The sequence below is a fragment of the Dipodomys merriami genome, unplaced genomic scaffold (assembly GCF_024711535.1).
Source record: "Dipodomys merriami isolate MVZ:Mamm:240054 unplaced genomic scaffold, mDipMer1.0.p SCAF_583, whole genome shotgun sequence".
NCBI classification, from domain to species: domain Eukaryota; kingdom Metazoa; phylum Chordata; class Mammalia; order Rodentia; family Heteromyidae; genus Dipodomys; species Dipodomys merriami.
Genome location: NW_027206161.1, coordinates 104,566 through 122,231, shown reverse-complemented (window position 1 = coordinate 122,231; position 17,666 = coordinate 104,566). Strand labels below are relative to the sequence as shown.

The 17,666-nt window shown below is 41.1% G+C and overlaps 1 pseudogene; it reads right to left on the bottom strand.

Annotated features, from left to right (window-relative positions):
* Positions 1–11,706: 11,706 nt before the first annotated feature.
* LOC138813086 (tubulin beta-2 chain-like) lies at positions 11,707–17,394 on the bottom strand (annotated as a pseudogene).
* Between the last annotated feature and the right edge of the window lie 272 nt (positions 17,395–17,666).

Genomic DNA, 17,666 nt, shown 5'->3' with positions numbered 1-17,666 from the left:
AGGCCGACCTCATCTCAACTTTGCCATTTTCCCCCAAGGTTAGTACTGTTTTACACTGCAAGAATTAATTATTTTAAATTAGCAAGCTACACTAATATCTGAGTATTCTAAATGAGATGGCACAGGCCTTGTTAGAAAGTTTACACTGTGGTTTAATGATAAATCCTGTGGTGCATAAAGACATAAGAATCAAAAACTGTCCACTATTCCATGCTTTTCCCATGATATATTTGTACATATATAAAAAATTCTGGTCTCAAAGTCTATGATGAAAATCAATACCAGGATTGATACAGGATTGATACATTGTTTTATAACTGCAATTTCTATTTTTGCCTGGTGTGATAATAATGTCAAATGAAGTTATGTCTCTGTTTTAGAGATCCATGCTAAATTTACCATCAGCCCTCCTCAGAGGAAGAGTGCCATGATGATGTGTGAATTCATTTGTAAATATGAGTTGAACAGAAACTCAATTTGTTAAAACACAGCGACCCATCAAAGCTCTGTAGAAATGACCTGTCAGGAGAGACCTCCCCAGGCCACAAAGATGTAGTTTCATGAATTACAAAAATCCAGCTGCAGTATATCTAGCGGTAAGAGATCATGATGGACCTAAAGAGGAAAATGTGTACAACTTTGTTAAATATATATAGGGTTTTGTTTGCTATCCATGGGTCTTGAACATAGGGCCTGGCCACTGTCTCTGAGCTTCTTTTTTATTGTGAAAATACCATACAGAGGGGTTACAATTATATGGGCAAGATAAAGAGTACATTTCTTATCAAGCATTGTTGTCTCCTCCTTTGTTTCCCCATACTATCCCTTCCCCTCTCTACCCCCACACCCTCCTACCACCACCACCCCACCCACCCCAGTCCCTCACCCGACCAAAGTTGTAAAGTTTGTTTTTCAACATAACGTCTTGTACATCTCATTGTTGTAATGAGTCCAACTCTAACCCAATTTAAACGATTTGTTTTTTTCCCTTCCCCTCCACAAATTATATCAACATCAAATACAGTGAAAGCAGGGCTTATACCATGGTGGAGGTACATACAAAGCAATAAAGAAATCATCTTTTAAGTATGTTGGAAACAATCACAAGAAAGAAAAAAAGACATTTGAATCCCTATCTTGGAGTTCATTTGAACTAACATCAACTTGTCTGACAGTTTCTGTTTGTCTTAGACATATACTAGTTATTGCAAATAAGGGAAACTATGTGACCTATATTTCTTTGGGCTTGCCTTACTTCACTTAATATAATTTTTTCCAAGTCTTTCCATTTCCTAACACATGGGACAATGTCATTCTTTCTGATGGAGAAATAGAATTCCAAGGCTAGTCTTCTACCGAGTTCCAACAACACTTCCAGTTTTTCTGAGTAGTTTATTGGAGATAAGAGTCTTATAGACTTTTTTTTTCTGGGCTGGCTTCAAACTGCAATCCTCAGATTTCAGCCCCCTGAGTAGCTATGATTACAGGCATGAACTAACAGGCTCCTGGTTTATATATATATATATATATATATATATATATATATATATATATATATATATCTTTAAGAACTTACAATTAAAGCCCACAAAGATTAAAAGGTGCACAATGCAGCATACTCAATTTTTATTTTTTCCCACTGGATCATCGGTTAACTGAGTTAAAGATTTGCTGCAAAATTAGTTTATGAAGACAGAATTCCTTCTGCAAAGACCCTTGACATGGTCAGATAATAAGTCAGACCCTCATAGAAGGGAGTAGGAATTGTCTCGGAAAACCAGGCAAAAGATCTGAATTAGGAAGTAGTGTGCTGCCTTCCTCAGCTTACTCAGCTTTATTATCTGAAGAAGGAAGGATTGAGTGGGAAGAGGTCAAGTTCTAGGGGCAGTTTTGGGGTTTATTTTGCTCTCTCTCCAAATCCTCTAGTATCGGACTGCTGACTAATAGCCTCTTCCTTTGAAAACTCCCCACGTTATCTCACTCTATCATGAGAGGAGATCTCACTTCTGTGGAGAGGAGCTTGCTTTTGCATCCTTCAGACACATAGTCTGCAGACATCAAAAGACCAATGCTACAAATGGAACCCAAGCTGCTCAGTTTTATAAATGATGTAAGGGCCATTTTATGACAATGAATCTGCAAACTGACCATCATCAATCCAATAGTTGAAATAGCAGCCCTAGACAGTGGATGATGTAAGATGTTATTTGATCTGCATTCTCACTTCCCTTCCTTTCCATTTTGGATATTTGCCATAATGTGGATCTTAGCATCAAAAAGTTTAAGAAATTGAGACATGACCCCAGAGAAATAAGCAAAAAAAAATATACAGAAAGATTGTTTTGTGTAATGTCCTCTTAGGCAAATAAAGTTTTTTTTAAATAAAATGAGTAAGAAAGAAAAAGGTTAAGTGAAATTGTTTTAAGTAAGTATTTTTTCTGATTCTCCCATATTCCATTAAGAAAAATTCTCGTGACAAAAATAGATTCACTCAAAGCAGCAATAACGCAGGTTTTGCAGAAGCACAATGTTTCTGTTTCCTATAATATCAGCTGAACCTTCTGTGGGAGCCAGGAGAAGAACATGGCAGTGGGACGCTGGTAGAAAAAGTAGGAGTGAGGATCTGATGAAAACATGCATCGAAACTCACCTAAAAGTGCAAGAGATGCGGTTTCTGCTTAACTATCTGTATCTATCATTTTTCTTTTTCTAATCCCAGTTCTACAAGCCTCAGCCACTGTCAAGGTCAGATGTACAATGTCACCACAGAAGACAATGGTGTGTGTGTGTGTGTGTGTGTGTGTGTGTGTGTGTGTGTGTGTGTGTGTGTGTGCGTGTGTGTGTGTAAAAAGTGAGGCTTAAAGTCATGCAACATATCCTAAACTATGGTTTAAAAATATGCAGTGTCCACACATTGATATTAGGTTTTGAAAGTCTAGAGCAGAATTATATCCACTGATTAAGGTTTATAATTTCAAGTCAAGTAATAAGGCAGTGCCTTCTAGTACTACATCACAAAACTCCAATTAAAGAACCCAGAAAAATAATGGGATTATAGAATTTCAAACCACAGGCATGTTATTCTGGGGAATAATAGAGATGAGGAAGACTGAGGTCCCAGGCTAGTCTAGGCAAAGTGTTAACAAGAAGACTTTATCTCAAGAAATACTTCTGGCTAGGTGGTTCATGCCTGCAATCCCAGCTCTGAGGGAGGTGTATGGACTCAATGCCCAAAAATTACTTTAAATACTGAAAACAAGAAGGGGGCTGGTGGTTTGGTAGAGTGCATGCCTAGCATGTATAAGGCTTTGAGTCCAATCAAACAACAATACTATAAAAAAAGCAAACAAATGTAAGATGTGCTCATTAGATGGATTCAAATACCTATGCAAGAAGCCATAAAAGTACGGCTTCTTTCCACTCTATAAGAAATATTTAGAATTTGGTGAAGTTATGAGAAGTGTGCAGCACAAGTACTATGCAGCTGTAAATTATCTATACAGCACTCTTAATCACCATGCCTGAACACTTGCTGGATTTCACTTAGACTTAAAATCAGTTATTGGCCTTTGGTAAGCAGACATTTATGTCAGACCCATAGAAAGAGCAGATAAGTTGATTGAGTCAATTGAGTTAAATGATAGACATCTGGAAACAACCTGCTTAAACTGTATACAAAGGAAAACCACCAACACTAGAACTTAGTATTTGGTTATTCCCAGTGCAAATTGAGATGTGTGCAGTTGTAGAGCTTTCCTGGCCTTTGCATGCTGGCTTTTCAGATACTAGTCAATGTGCAAGCATAGAAAGCTCCATTGCTGTGTGCTCTGCCACAACACTAAGACCATTAGTGTTGTAGGATGATAGGGAAACTCCTCACAGAACACAACATAGCCATTGTTATCTTGCACGAATAAGAAAGCTGTCAAGCTGGGCACCAGTGGCCCATGACTGTGAACCTAGCTACTCAGGAGGCAGAGATCTAAGTATGGCAGTTAAAAACCAGCCTGGACAGGAAAGCCCTTCAGATACTTATCTCCAATAAACCACCAGAAAACTAGCAGTGGCACTATGGCTCAAGCGATAGAGAACTAGCCTTGAGCCGAAGAGCTAAGAGACAGTTCCTAGGCCTAGAGTTCAAGACCAATGACCAACAAAACAACAAAAAAAAAAAGAAAGAAAGGAACAAAGAATAAAGAAAGAAAGAGAAAGAGAGAGGAAAGAAAGAAAAGAGAGAGAAAGAAAGAAAGAAAGAAAGAAGGAAAGAAAGAAAGAAGGAAAGAAAGAAGGAAAGAAAGAAAGAAAGAAAGAAAGAAAGAAAGAAAGAAAGAAAGAAAGAAAGAAAGAAAGAAAGAAAGAAAGAAAGGAAGAAAGGAAGGAAGGAAGGAAGGAAGGAAGGAAGGAAGGAAGGAAGGAAGGAAGGAAGGAAGGAAGGGAAAATTGAAAAACAGAAAGACACCTGTCAAGATGAGAGCTATGGCAAAGCTTCAGCCTCTGCAGATAAAGACATCCTGACCTGGGAGATGGCTCAAGGACAGAGGAATTGCTCTTAGTAAGAGAAAAATTTTCCACTGAGCACATACCACTAGAATGCAGCAGATGCCCAGCACTTGCCTACTCCCCAAGTCCGTGTGGCCAGAGTCATTAGCAGCCTAGCTGCCAAGTCCCCTCTGCTTCCCACCTCCTGGGAACATTGTGGACCAGCTCAGAAGGAGGTTTCAGAAGAGCATAAAGAGCCATGCAGCAAAGCAGTGGTGCAAAAGCACAAAGCACATGTCTCTCACCTCTGGGTTTACAGATATTCTCAGATGATTTGTGGATAACAAGACTTGGGGGAAGCTTCCTGAAATTACTCTGCATTGATAGGCACTCTTTGTCTGCCTCACACTGAAAGGCAACAACTTGTCTAAAGGCTGGTCTCCTCTGTCGCCAATAAATTCCTTTTCCCAGTCATCACTCCTGTAACAGACATATGTATGTTGGCTGATAGCACATCCTTGAATAGAGATGTACCTGCCAAGGTTTTGAAATCACAGTGGTCTGTGAAGTCCTATCACCAGTTGTCTTCCACTATCATCTCAGAATTAGACCCAAAGCGGGTCGCAATTCCAGGACTTATCAACAAAACACTGTCCATATGAGAACCTTGTCAAAGTCTACTTAAAGATACCTTTTAGTTTAATTCTATGTCTGACAGAATAACCACCCCCTACTTTTTTGGTCTAGGATATGTACAGCTCTAAACTGGGAGACTTTTAGAGAATGAGATTAGAGAGAATGGGTCTTCTGGACAGGATCTGCTATAGGTATGACAAGGTGGAAGGAAAAAGGAAACAGCGTAAGGAAATATGATTAACAAGGCCGAAGTGGTCAAAAGAAATCTCTCCAATGCAAGAAGGTCCTTCTGACAAACCTGTTCTTGTTGGGCCACGGCCTGGTATGGTGGTGCCACTTTAGACTCTGGTCCCATTAGAGCAACATACATGTCAGGGCTTCTTCATTCCAGGGCCTAGGATGACTACGAGAAGTTCATTCCCTGTTCCTACCTCTGCTTTCTAAAAGGGTACATACATCAATGGGCTCTCTTCTTTCCCGCTACAAACATTCTACCAGTGTTCCCTCATGACACAACACTTCAGTGCCAATCTGGGTGTTTTTCCATGAGTCCTAATATTTTGTCTTCTGAGCCTAACATTTGTTTTTTGTTTTTGTTTTTTGTTGATATTTTATTTTTTTACATTTTATTTTTATTTTATGTTTTTTCTTGCTGCAAAAATTAATTTTATTTAATGTGCAAATACTATACAGAGTTGTTACAATTACATAGGCAAGATAGTGAGTACATTTCTTATCAAGCATTGTAGCCTCCTCCTTTGTTTACCATTCCCATCCCTTCCCATCCTCCCTGCCCCCCACCCAATCCCCCTCCAGCAAGTTGTAAAGTTCGTTTTTGCCATGACAAATTGTACTTCTCATTGTTACAATAGGTCAACCTGTATCCTTATTTGAATGACTTCTTTTTCCCCTTCCCCTCCACAAATTATACCGACATCAAATATAGTGAAAGCAGGGGTTATACTGTGGGGGAGGGACATACAAAGCAACAAAGAAATAATCTTATAATTGGGTAAGAAACAAATGCATGAAAGAAAAAAAAACATATAAAATACATATCTTAGGGTTCATTTTCCAAACATCTCCTAATCTGACCTTTTCTGCTTGACGCAAATATATACTAGATATTGCAAATAAGGGAAATCATGGGACCTGTGTTTCTTTGGGCTTGGCTTACTTCACTTAATATAATTTTTTTGAGTCTTTCCATTTCCTAACAGATGAGGCAATGTCATTCTTTCTGATGGAGGCATAGAATTCCATTGAGTATATATACCACATTTTCTTGATCCATTCATCTACTGAGGGGTATCTGGGTTGGTTCTAGATCTTAGCTATGGTAAATAATGCTGCAATAAACATAGTTATGCTGGTAGCTATAGTGTGGTCTTGTTTGTAAACATTTGGGTAAATGCCCAAAAGTGGGATTGCTGGGTCATAGGGGAGTTCTATGTGGTGTCTTTTGAGGAACCTCCATACAACTTTCCAAAGTGGTTGAACAACTTTACACTCCCACAAACAAAGAAGTAAGGTTCCCTTCTGTCCACATCCCCTCTAGCAACTATTGTTATTAGAGTTCTTGATTTTTGCCATTCTAACTGGTGTGAGTTGGTATCTCAATGTTGTTTTGATGTGCATTTCTTTTTATGGCTAGGGAGGTTGAGCATTTCTTCCTGTGTATATTGGCCATCCTTCTTTCTTCTTCAAAGAAGTTTCTCTTTAAGTCTTTAGTCCACTTATTTATTGGGAAGTTGTTTCTTTGAGGATTTGTTGTTGGGGGATTTAATTTTTTGAGTTCGAATTATATTTTAGATATGAGACCCTTGTCCGTTGTATGACTAGTGAAGATCTTCTCCCAATCCGTGGGCTTTCTATTGATCTTGCTAGCTATGTCCTTTGTCATGCAGAAGCTCTGCAACTTTATATAATCCCATTTGTTCAACATTTCTTTGATTTGTTGTGTTTCTGGGTCTCTATTAAGAAAATTTCGGGCAGCGCCAAGGAGACCTAGGGTTTCTCCTATTCCATCCTGTAATGTTTTCAGTGTCTGCTTTGACTCCAAGGTCTTTGATCCATTTGGAATTGATTCTGTTACATGGTGATATATAAGTATCTAGCTTTAGTTTTCTACAAGTAGTTAACCAGTTTTGCCAGCACCATTTACTGAAGAGGCTGTCTTTCTTCTATTCTATTTTTTTATCTCCCTTATCGAATATTAGATGGCTATAGGTCTGTAGGTTCATTTCTGGGATTTCAATTCAATTCCTTTGGTCCTGAGGTCTGTTCTTGTGCTAGTAACAAGCTGTTTTGATTACTATGGCTTTATAGTAGAGTTTGAAATTTGGTATTGATATTCCTCCAGCAGTGTAATTTCCGTTGAGGAGCGTTTTTCCTATTCGGGGTCTTTTATTGTTTCATATGAATTTTTGGATTGCCTCTTCTATTTCCTTGAAGTATGAGGTTGGAATGTTGATAAGTATCACATTGAATTTGTAGATAGCCTTGGGAAGTATTGCCATTTTCACGATGTTAATCTTTCCAATCCAGGAGCATGGGAGTTTTTCCCATTTTCTAAGTTCCGTTTTTATTTCATTTTTCGTTTTTGAATTTTCATCATAGAGGTCCTTCACTTCTTTGGTTAAGTTAATTCCTAGGTATTTTATTTTTTGTGGGGCTACTACAAATGGAGTTGCTTTCCTAATTTCAGCCCCACTTTTCTAACATTTGTTACCTTTTCCTCCTTTTGGTGCTGAGGACTGAACAGAGAGTCTTGTGCATGCCAGGGATGTACTCTACCATTGAGTTGCATCTTCACCCAGAGCTTTGCGTATCATACTAGTCAAGGACTCTATTAAGTATTTGATACAATTACCAAGGTACATGAGAATAAGGGAGATATTGCACTTAGCATTTGGACAAAATAATCAACCTGTCTATAGGAGTCACCTCAATGTTGGCTTGTGTGGCAATGAGTGCAGACCTCTGGCTGGGAGGAAACAAAAGCTATGCCTGAGAAATATATGGTGATCTACTGATATAATTATCAAGAAGAGTTTTCTGAGGGGTGAGGCAAGAGTTATTAATTGTGAAACAAGAACTACTTCGTCAAGAGTGTAAACTAATAATCCAAAACCACCAGAAAAGTCTCATAAATGAGTATTTAAGAGAAAACAAAAAAAATATTCTTAGTCATTTGTTGTTGGGGGATTTAATTTTTTGAGTTCCAAGTATATTTTAGATATGAGACCCTTTTCTGTTGTATGGCTAGTAAAGATCTTCTCCCAATCTGTGGGCTTTCTATTGATCTTGCTAGCTATGCCGTTTGCCATGCAGAAGCTCTGCAACTTTATGCAATCCCATTTGTCCAATATTTCTTTGATTTGTTGTGTTTCCTGGTCTCTATTCAGAAAATTCCGGGCAGCGCCAAGGAGACCTAGGGTTTCTCGTATTCCATCCTGTAATGTTTTCAGAGTGTCTGCTTTGACTTCGAGGTCTTTGATCCATTTGGAGTTGATTCTGGTGCAGGGTGATATATACGGATATAGCTTTAGTTTTCTACATGTAGTTAACCAATTTTGCCAGAACCATTTACTGAAGAGGCTGTCTTTCTTCCATTCTATTGTATCAAATCCTCAAAGAAACAACTGCCCAATAAATAAGTGGGCTAAAGAATTAAAGACAAACTTCTCTGAAGTAGAAAGAAGGATGGCCAATAGACACATGAAGAAATGCTCAACATCCCTAGCCATAAAAGAAATGCAAATCAAAGCAACATTGAGATACCACCTCACAACAGTTAGAATGGCAAAAATCAAGAACTCTAACAACAACAGATGCTGGAGGGGATGTGGACAGAAGGGAACCTTACTTCATTGTTGGTGGGAATGTAAACTTGTTCAACCACTTTGGAAAGAAGTATGGAGGTTCCTCAAAAGACTTCACATAGACCTCCCCTATGACCCAGCAATCCCACTTTTGGGAATTTACCCAAATGTTTACAAACAAGACCACACTAAAGCTTCCAGCACAACTATGTTTATTGCAGCATTATTTACCATAGCTAAGATATGGAACCAACCCAGATGCCCTTCAGTAGATGAATGGATCAAGAAAATGTGGTATATATACACAATGGAATTCTATGCCTCATTCAAAAAAAAATGACATTGCCACCTTTGTTAGGAAATGGAATAACTTGGAAAAAATATATTAAGTGAAGTAAGCCAGGCACAAAGAAACACAGGTCCCATGGTTTCCCTTATTTGTAATATCTAGTATATGTATGAGTCAAGTGGAAAAAGTAAGATAATGTGATGTTAGGAAAATGAATCCTTAGATAGGTATCTTAATGTTTTTTTTTTCTTTCATGCATGTGTTTCTAATGCATTTATAAGATTATTTCTTTGTTGCTTTGTATGTCCCCCCCCCACAGTATAACCCCCGCTTTCAATATATTTGATGTCAGTGTAACTTGTGGAGGAGATGGGGAAAAACAAGTCGTTTAAGGATTCAGGTGGACCTGTTGCAACAATGAAAAGTACAAATTGTCATGTCAAAAACGAGCTTTACAATGTCGGTGGGGGGTAGATGGGGAAGGATTGGGTGGGCGGGGAGGGGGGGAGGCTGGGAAGGGAGGTGAAGGTTAAACAAGGAGGAGGCTGCAATGCTTGGTAAGAAATGTATTCATTATCTTGCCCATGTAATTGTAACCCCTCTGTACAGTATGTTCACAAATAAAATAAAATTTAAAAAATATTCTTAGTCAAATACTGGTAGATATGCTAGGTGGGACCTCCATCACAGCTTGGCCTCAATCCTTAACCCACTGAGGAGTGAGAGTGCTTTGGCCAGACCTGCCTTCAGTTCTGACCCAGCAGCCTTATTGGGTTTGGGGATCATCCAACCTGATCAGTTCCAGTACTAGAGACCCAGGAATGTCAATTTGCTGGCCAACACCTACTCCCTAGGACTTCCACATTAGAAGCTAATTGCACTTTGATATGCCTTGGGGCAAGGACAGAAAACATCTTGCTTCTAGTCACAGATCACCCCCTGGGGAAGTTTACTTTCTAATGAGTGAGATCAGCTTGGCTTAAAGATCTATACCCCACTCATCTCCACCCTACTCCAACCTCAGGCCTGGTAGAGGAAAGCTTAGGGAAATTACTATTTCCCAACTTTACTAGAAGCAAGGAACTTGCACCTCACCCAGTAGTATCTTTTCCTTAGAGCTTTCTAAAAGTTGCTAAATTCCCATAGGTCCTGTTTCTGAATAAAAAGGGGCTTACAGGTTATTGGTGGCCATGGAGGAATGCCTGGCACAGACAACCTACCTGAAGCCTCACTGCAAGAAGAGTGAAAGATTCTGGCAAAAAGAACCCTTGACTGATGTGGCCTCCTGTGAAAACAGAAATGTTCGACCTCTTCCTGGCCATTGTAGGTTCTAAGCAATTGAGATTTCCATCTTACTCATGTAAAGTAACCATACCCAATAGTCTAGCTCCATGCATCCCTTTTGTCCTTACAACTCCCCCCTGGGCCTCAGATAGCTTTGAATGCTGGAAAAGTGAGTATGAGAATGGGTCATTGGGCCATGTCTCCCCTTCTCTCCTTCACTTGGAAGGACAGAATCAAGCAGTTCTTGATACACTATGGGGCTGGTCAGCTTTTCACTCCCTCAAAGAGCTAGACTCACTTCTGTCCTTAATGTTGCCAGATGCCTTGAGAAACTACCCTGGCAACCAAGATCTTGCACTCATCCTGTGAATTCTGCTTCACTGTAAACTGAACTGTAAGCACAGGGATCGGGGTTCCTGCTACAATTTCTGGAGAATGTGACTGCAATCCCTCTGATGGGGCATGAGACAAGAACCTATCATTGTGTGAAGGAGAAGTAGATCTCTAATGGCCAGTATTCATAACTGCCTTTTGTGGTTCCATTCCCAAAGAGGAATGTGTAATGGGTGGCAGGTATAGCCAGTCCTGTGTCAGAATAAAGGAGGAAGAGGCCCTGCTACCTCAGTGCCCAGACAAGCCTTGAACGTCAATCCTGTCAGTACTCCAAACATCAAATTGGTACTAGGAAAATTGTAACATTTAGTTTTCGTTTTCTTTCTCTTCAAACTGCTTTTTTGCTACTGGCATGCTATTGAGAGATTGCTAACTTTAGAACTGGGCCAGGGAAAATAAAAAATATTGGCATTTGTCATACTCCTCTTCAAAATAGCAGGAATACCATGAATTTGAAACTCCTCTTGAGCACCAGTCCTATATTGCTAAGATTAAATCCTGCTGGCCACCTTTATATTTCAAATACATTGAAAGAATAAAAGGGATTCTTAAGAAGAATAAGGACTAAGAGTATAAAATGTATACTTCTTTATTTATATAAATAAGGCTTTCATACAATTATATTTAAAAGAAATCTGTATTTTTACATTCACCACCAGTGAGTTTCTGACAGGAAAGGCTGTGCATAATGATACACAGCAAGGATCCCACTCCAGGACAACAGGAGCTCAGGAAAGCACCATTCATTTGAGAAGTAGGCAGGCTCTGACACTCCTGTTGCACTGCTAGCAATGGGAAGTCTTAAACTAGTTCCTCCACCAAGTCTTCTTCAAATTCCCCCTGTTCATCAGCAGTGTCATCTTGGCACTGCTGGTACTTGGACACCAGGTCATTGATATTGCTCTCAGCTTCAGTGAACTCCATCTCATCTATGCCCTCACCTATGTACCAGTGCAAGAATGCATTGCACTGGAACATGCCACTGAACTGCTCTGAGATGCACTTGAAGGGATCCTAGATGACTATGTTGTTGCCGATGAAGGTGGCCGACATCGTGAGTCCATGTGGGGGTGGGGTGGGGGGGAAGGGAAGGGGGGATATCACACACAGCCGTCTTCACATTGTTGGGGATCCAGTCTCCAACGTAGCTGCTGTTCTTGTTCTGCACGTTGAGCATCTGTTCATCCACCTCTTCATGGACATGCAGCCTCGGAAGATGGCAGCCGCTGTCAGGTAGCAGCCACGGCGGAGATCACAGGTGACCATCAAGTTCTTAGGGTCAAATATCTGCTGGGTGAAGCTCGCGCACTGAGAGAGCATGGTACTGCTGGCTGGCACGGCTGGCCAGGGGCACAAAGCCAGGCATGAAGAAGTGCAGGCGGGAAAGAGCACCATATTCAAGGCCAGCTTGTGCAGGTCTGCATTCATCTGGCCAGGGAAGCACAGGCAGATGGTAACCCCGCTGTTGGTGCCTGACACCAGGTGGTTCAGGTCCCCATAGTTGGGCGTGGGCAGCTTCAAGTTACAGAAGCAGATGTTGTACAGGGCCTTGTTGTCGATGCAGAAAGTTTTATCTGCATTTTCCACCAGCTGGTGGACAGAGAAGATCGCGTTGTAGGGTTCCAGCACTGTGTTTGACACCTTCGGGGAGGGCATGACACTGAAGGTGTTCATGGTGTGGTTTGGGTACCCCTCTTGAATATTGTTGAGAATCAGGGTGCCCATGCTTGACCCGGTGCCACCTCCCAAAGAGTGGGCCAGCTAGAAACCCTGTAGACAGTCACACCTTTCTGACTTCCTCCTCACCACATCCAGTACCGGCTCCACCAGCTCAGCTTCCTCTGTGTAGTAGCCCTTGGTCCAGTTATTGGTTGCCCCGCTCTGGCCTATCAGACAGAAGCCATGATGGGACACACACTCCAAGAATATTTACTGTGCCATTTGCATTGTGAAGACAACAGGACTCTTCTGAGCCAACCTTTGCTTTTAATTTAGATAACTTTGGTGAAATAAAGAAAATGTTTTCATTGTATCTGGGACCCTACAAATCACCCAGGTTCTAAAGAAATAAAGACAATGTGGAGGAAGATACATTTTAACCCAAATCAACTACTTGTAGAAATGAAGAACAGAGCCTGCCTCAATACTGGAAATGTAATTAGTTTCACAGGAGGGACAGGAGCACATTGTGATCATAGGAAAGCTAAGCTGCAAGCACTTGTCTGCACCTTGCTCACACAGAGCTATGCTTTGATTTCTGGTGTCCTGAAGTAGTTCTCTGTTATTGCCGGGCCTTTGAAATGACCAGCAGTTCTGAAACCTTGTTGGAGGCTTTCCCTGATTGCTGATCTTTCCCTTCAGAGGCTTCTTTGTCATGGAGGGCTTGCAGAGTTGCACTGATCTGAGCTGTCTGAGTGGCCAGGGGCATGACTCCAGTGGACTGGAATAGGTGGGTTAGGTGAGGACAATATCTAGGTGTATAAAGGCTCAGCCCAGCACTGGAGTGCCTGGATGTTAGGACCCATAGACCATGATGACATACCAAATATGAAGTTGTCTGGCCTGAAGCTCTGGCCAAATGGTCCTGATCTCACTGAGTCTAAGGTTCCAGGCTCTAGGTCCACCATGATGGCCCGAGGAACATATTTTTTGCCTGTGGAGACAAGAGTTGACTTAGGCCTATAATTGACAAGAAACTTAGGGGCAGAGCTTATGATTCTGAGTGACTCTCAGCATTCATTACAGAAATTACAGCATTTGAGACATGGAAACAGAAAAGATTGGTTCAACCATTGAGGGATTTTTTGAAGAGGAGATTAGCAGTGGTTCTCTCACTTCAGCCCTCCCTTCTTTTCAGGCCTCCTGGTCACTTCCGCCTTTTGCACACCATCCCATCCCTGCCAATCCTCCAGGGCTAGTCAGTCTTTACTGATGCAGTCAATATAAGCTAGCTTATGTGGATTCAGAACAGGCAGAAGAAAGTAGAAATGCATTTGGAAGGTGGATGGAAAATGCCTCTCAACTGTGACTACCCTTTTTGCCCCTTGGCCAATGAGACAGTCATGAGACAATCAAATTGCTTCAGCTTTCTTGTCATCAGAGGTGATTCAAACTTATCCATTCTCTTTCTTGACACTGTCTCTCAAATTACAGAGGAACAATATGGTAATCTTGCTTCACAAAAAAAAAATGGAAAAGACAACATTGAAGGAAAAGCTCATTGCTTCATGATGAGTGTTGGGCTGTTAAGAGCCAGTTGTCATTGTTGGAGTTTTTTAAAGTTACTCACCCATAAATTCTTACAGGTGTCTTCCTTGCCAAGGTAATTCAAGTCATTGATTGATATTAGCCTTTAAAACTTCCATGGAGATGTTGAACATTTTTGTGATTACCATCTTGTTGTGAGATGAAATCCATTTCTGACTTAGTAAGGAATGGACTTGAGAATTCTGATAATTCTCTTAGAACTTCAATTCTGAAGGAAGCTAAATAAATCTTGATAGGATAAGAACAAATATATGTGAACTAATCCTTCCTCTTCATCCCTTTTCCTTCCCTAGTACTGTTAATTGGGCCACTGGCTCCTCTTCTCCAGTTCCAAATGCCTCAGGCCTTAACCCATTCCTTCTCCACCTCCTCGCATTTTTCTCGTCTCCATTCCTGCCAGTTTTCATCTTCAGGTTCACCTTTAATTCACCTGCTATTGTCTCTGCACATTCCAACACTGTAGATTCCATTATACACTATTTTCTTCTCATATACTTGTACTGTACTCTATAGTAAATCCACTGGCTACATAGCATGTACCTGTTATTAAGTATGATGTCATGTAGAGACACTTGAATGTGTGTGGCAGATTATTTGTAGGTTCTATACAAATACTATTTTATATAAAGAACTTGAGTGTGTGAAGATGTTGTTATTGGTGGGGGTCCTCGAGCCCATTCCATGAGGATATTGAGGGGTGATTGAATTTTAAGTAATGGTGCTGTTTTCATACTTCTTTAAATGAACTTATGAACTTATTAAAAGACTATTTTTTCAGCCCTTTGTTTATGGATCAAATCTATAATCCTAGCTAATCAGGAGGCTGAGATCTGAGGATCATGGTTCAGTGTTGGCTCAGAAGGGAAGGAATGTACTTGGAACTCTTATTTCCAATTAACCACACACACGCACACACACACACACACACACACACACACACACACACACACACACACACACACGCACCACAACACAACACAAAGCTAGAAGAGAAGCTCTATCAACTGAGCCACTAGTAGACTTCCATGTGAACAGTGACCTGATTGAGCCTCACAGGTGTCTGCTGGACCAGACATCCATTAAAAGGGCTAAAGGATGCAGATATCTCATACAAGCTGTGTGACATCTCTGATTGGGTCTGGGATGGATATGGCCACAGACTGTCCTATGACCTTGAGAGTCATATAGCTCTCTCCTACAGACAATTAAACCCTGTACAAAGCATCCCAGTAAGTACCTTCCCTTAGGACCCCTCCTGTCTAGCAAGACATTTGATATTCTCTTCTTCAATAAATCATTGCTGTTTTATTCTTCCCTCTGCATCCATGAACTCATTTTTTGAGATCATAGAGACAAAAGATGTGATTCAGTTATTAGGTTTTCAGTATCAACATGATGGCCTGCTTCAAAACAGAACTTTTATCTGCTTCCTGGGCACCAAAGCTGGTGGATCCTGAATGCTTTTATCTTGAGCCCTTTTTGTGTTGCCACCAAACCTGTGCTAGAGTATCATCAGTGCCCAAGGGACACACCGGGAATGCGTTTGTTCCAATCACACATGGTATACCTAGGTGTTGAGTCTGCAAACATGATGGGTACTCACAGATGTGTGACTTAGTGATGTCAGCCACTCAGCACAAGGTTTCCCTGGACCAGAGTCTCATCCCCATGCATTGAGTGGATGATAGGTGAAACCTTTGTTTCTCATACACAGATTATATCCTGGTTGTTCCTAGCAAATGAATTCCATAGACCCCAGGGGAAACAAGCTGAATCCTTCTTTTAGTCATTTCTTCCCTAACACTGACACATCTGCTCCTTGAAGACACCATGGCCACATACCTCTCAGTAGAGGCTTTCCAAGACCCTACTCCATCATGTCACCCACCCACTTCAGATCTTTTAGCAGCCACTTTCCTCTAATAAACACTTCCCTCACGTCCAGCCTCCCCTATGAAAGTCTTCACTGTTGGGTTTTTATCCTAATGTAGAGGTCACATGCTTAACTATCAAGGTCATGGTTATTTGATATCTTTGGGGTCTACACACAGGACTGCTCAGGGCCATATTGATCCAATGTCTATGGCTCTGTTCACAAGACTGCTCAGTGCCATGGTGATGGGATGTATAGTGTCTGCATATGGGACTGCTCAGTACTATAGTGAATGATGCAGAATATCCATAGAAGGGCACCATTTTCCCATTGAGATTTTCAGCTTTCATTACTTGTGTATAGCTGGTATTCCACACAGCACTCTAAAATCTATGGGAATTTAGGAGAGAGCCTCTTTATCATGAGTTAGCAGAGAATGGAATAAAATAGAATACTCAGCTGTAGTGGTGGTGGCTCTAGCTGGTATTTCTTGATACTCAGCAGACTAAGATCTGAGGATCTAAGTTCAAGGCCAGTCCAGGCAAGAAAATTCAGTGAGATTCTTATCCCTAATTAACCACCAAAAATCCCAAAGTAGAACTATGACTGAAGTGGTAGAGCACTAATCTTCAGCAAAAAAAAATCCAAATCAATGTTTATGCATTAATTTAAGCCTTAGGACCAACACACACACACACACACACACACACACACACACACACACACAACCATTTGTCCAGCACTGGTGGCTCACACACCTGTAATCCTAGCTATTTAGGACGCTGAGGTCTGAACTTCAGAGTTTCAATCCAGCCTAGGCAGAAAAGTTTGAGACTTATCTCCAATTAACCACCAGAAAACCAGAAGTGGTCCTGTGGCTCAAAGTGCAAAAGCACTAGCCTTGAGGGACAGTGTCTAGGTCCTGAGTTCAAGCCTTTCGACTGACAAGAAAAATAAAATGTAACACCTGGATCAGGTCCTTTGTCTCCTTTGTTTGAGGAAAGAGTCTACAGACAAAAAGGAAGAGGTAAGACAGCATAACTTTATTGAAAGAAAAGACCATCAGAACCCTTGCTAGACAGGAGAGGCCCATGGGAGGGAAGGCACTAGTTGGTGTGGGTTATGTAGGTATTAATGAGGTGTCTTTAGGAATGAACTATATGTCTCTCATGACCATTGGACAGTCTGCAGGTCATATCACTCCCCAGGCCTAGTCAGAAGCTCCACAAAGCCAACCCAAGATCTTTATGCATTCTTTAGTCCTTCTGAGTAAGTTATAATTTTGGTACCTACCTCTGGGGTATAGTCACCTCATCACAGTGTTCATTGTTCCAGGGGCAATGGGCCATGATATGATGTCAAGGAGCCTGCACACAGGACTGCTCAAGGCCAAAGTAAAAGAGAACTTCCATGGGAGAGAGACTTTGCCTCCATTGCACAGACATGCTCTTTTTTTTTTTTTTTTTTTTTTGGTCCAGTTGTGGGGCCTGAACTCTCGGCCTGAGCACTGTCCCTCAGCTCTTCAGCTCAAGGCCAGTGCTCTACCACTTGAGCCACAGCGCCACTTCCGGATTTTTTCTTTTTGCTTATGTGGTGCTGAGGAATCGAACCCAGGGCCTCA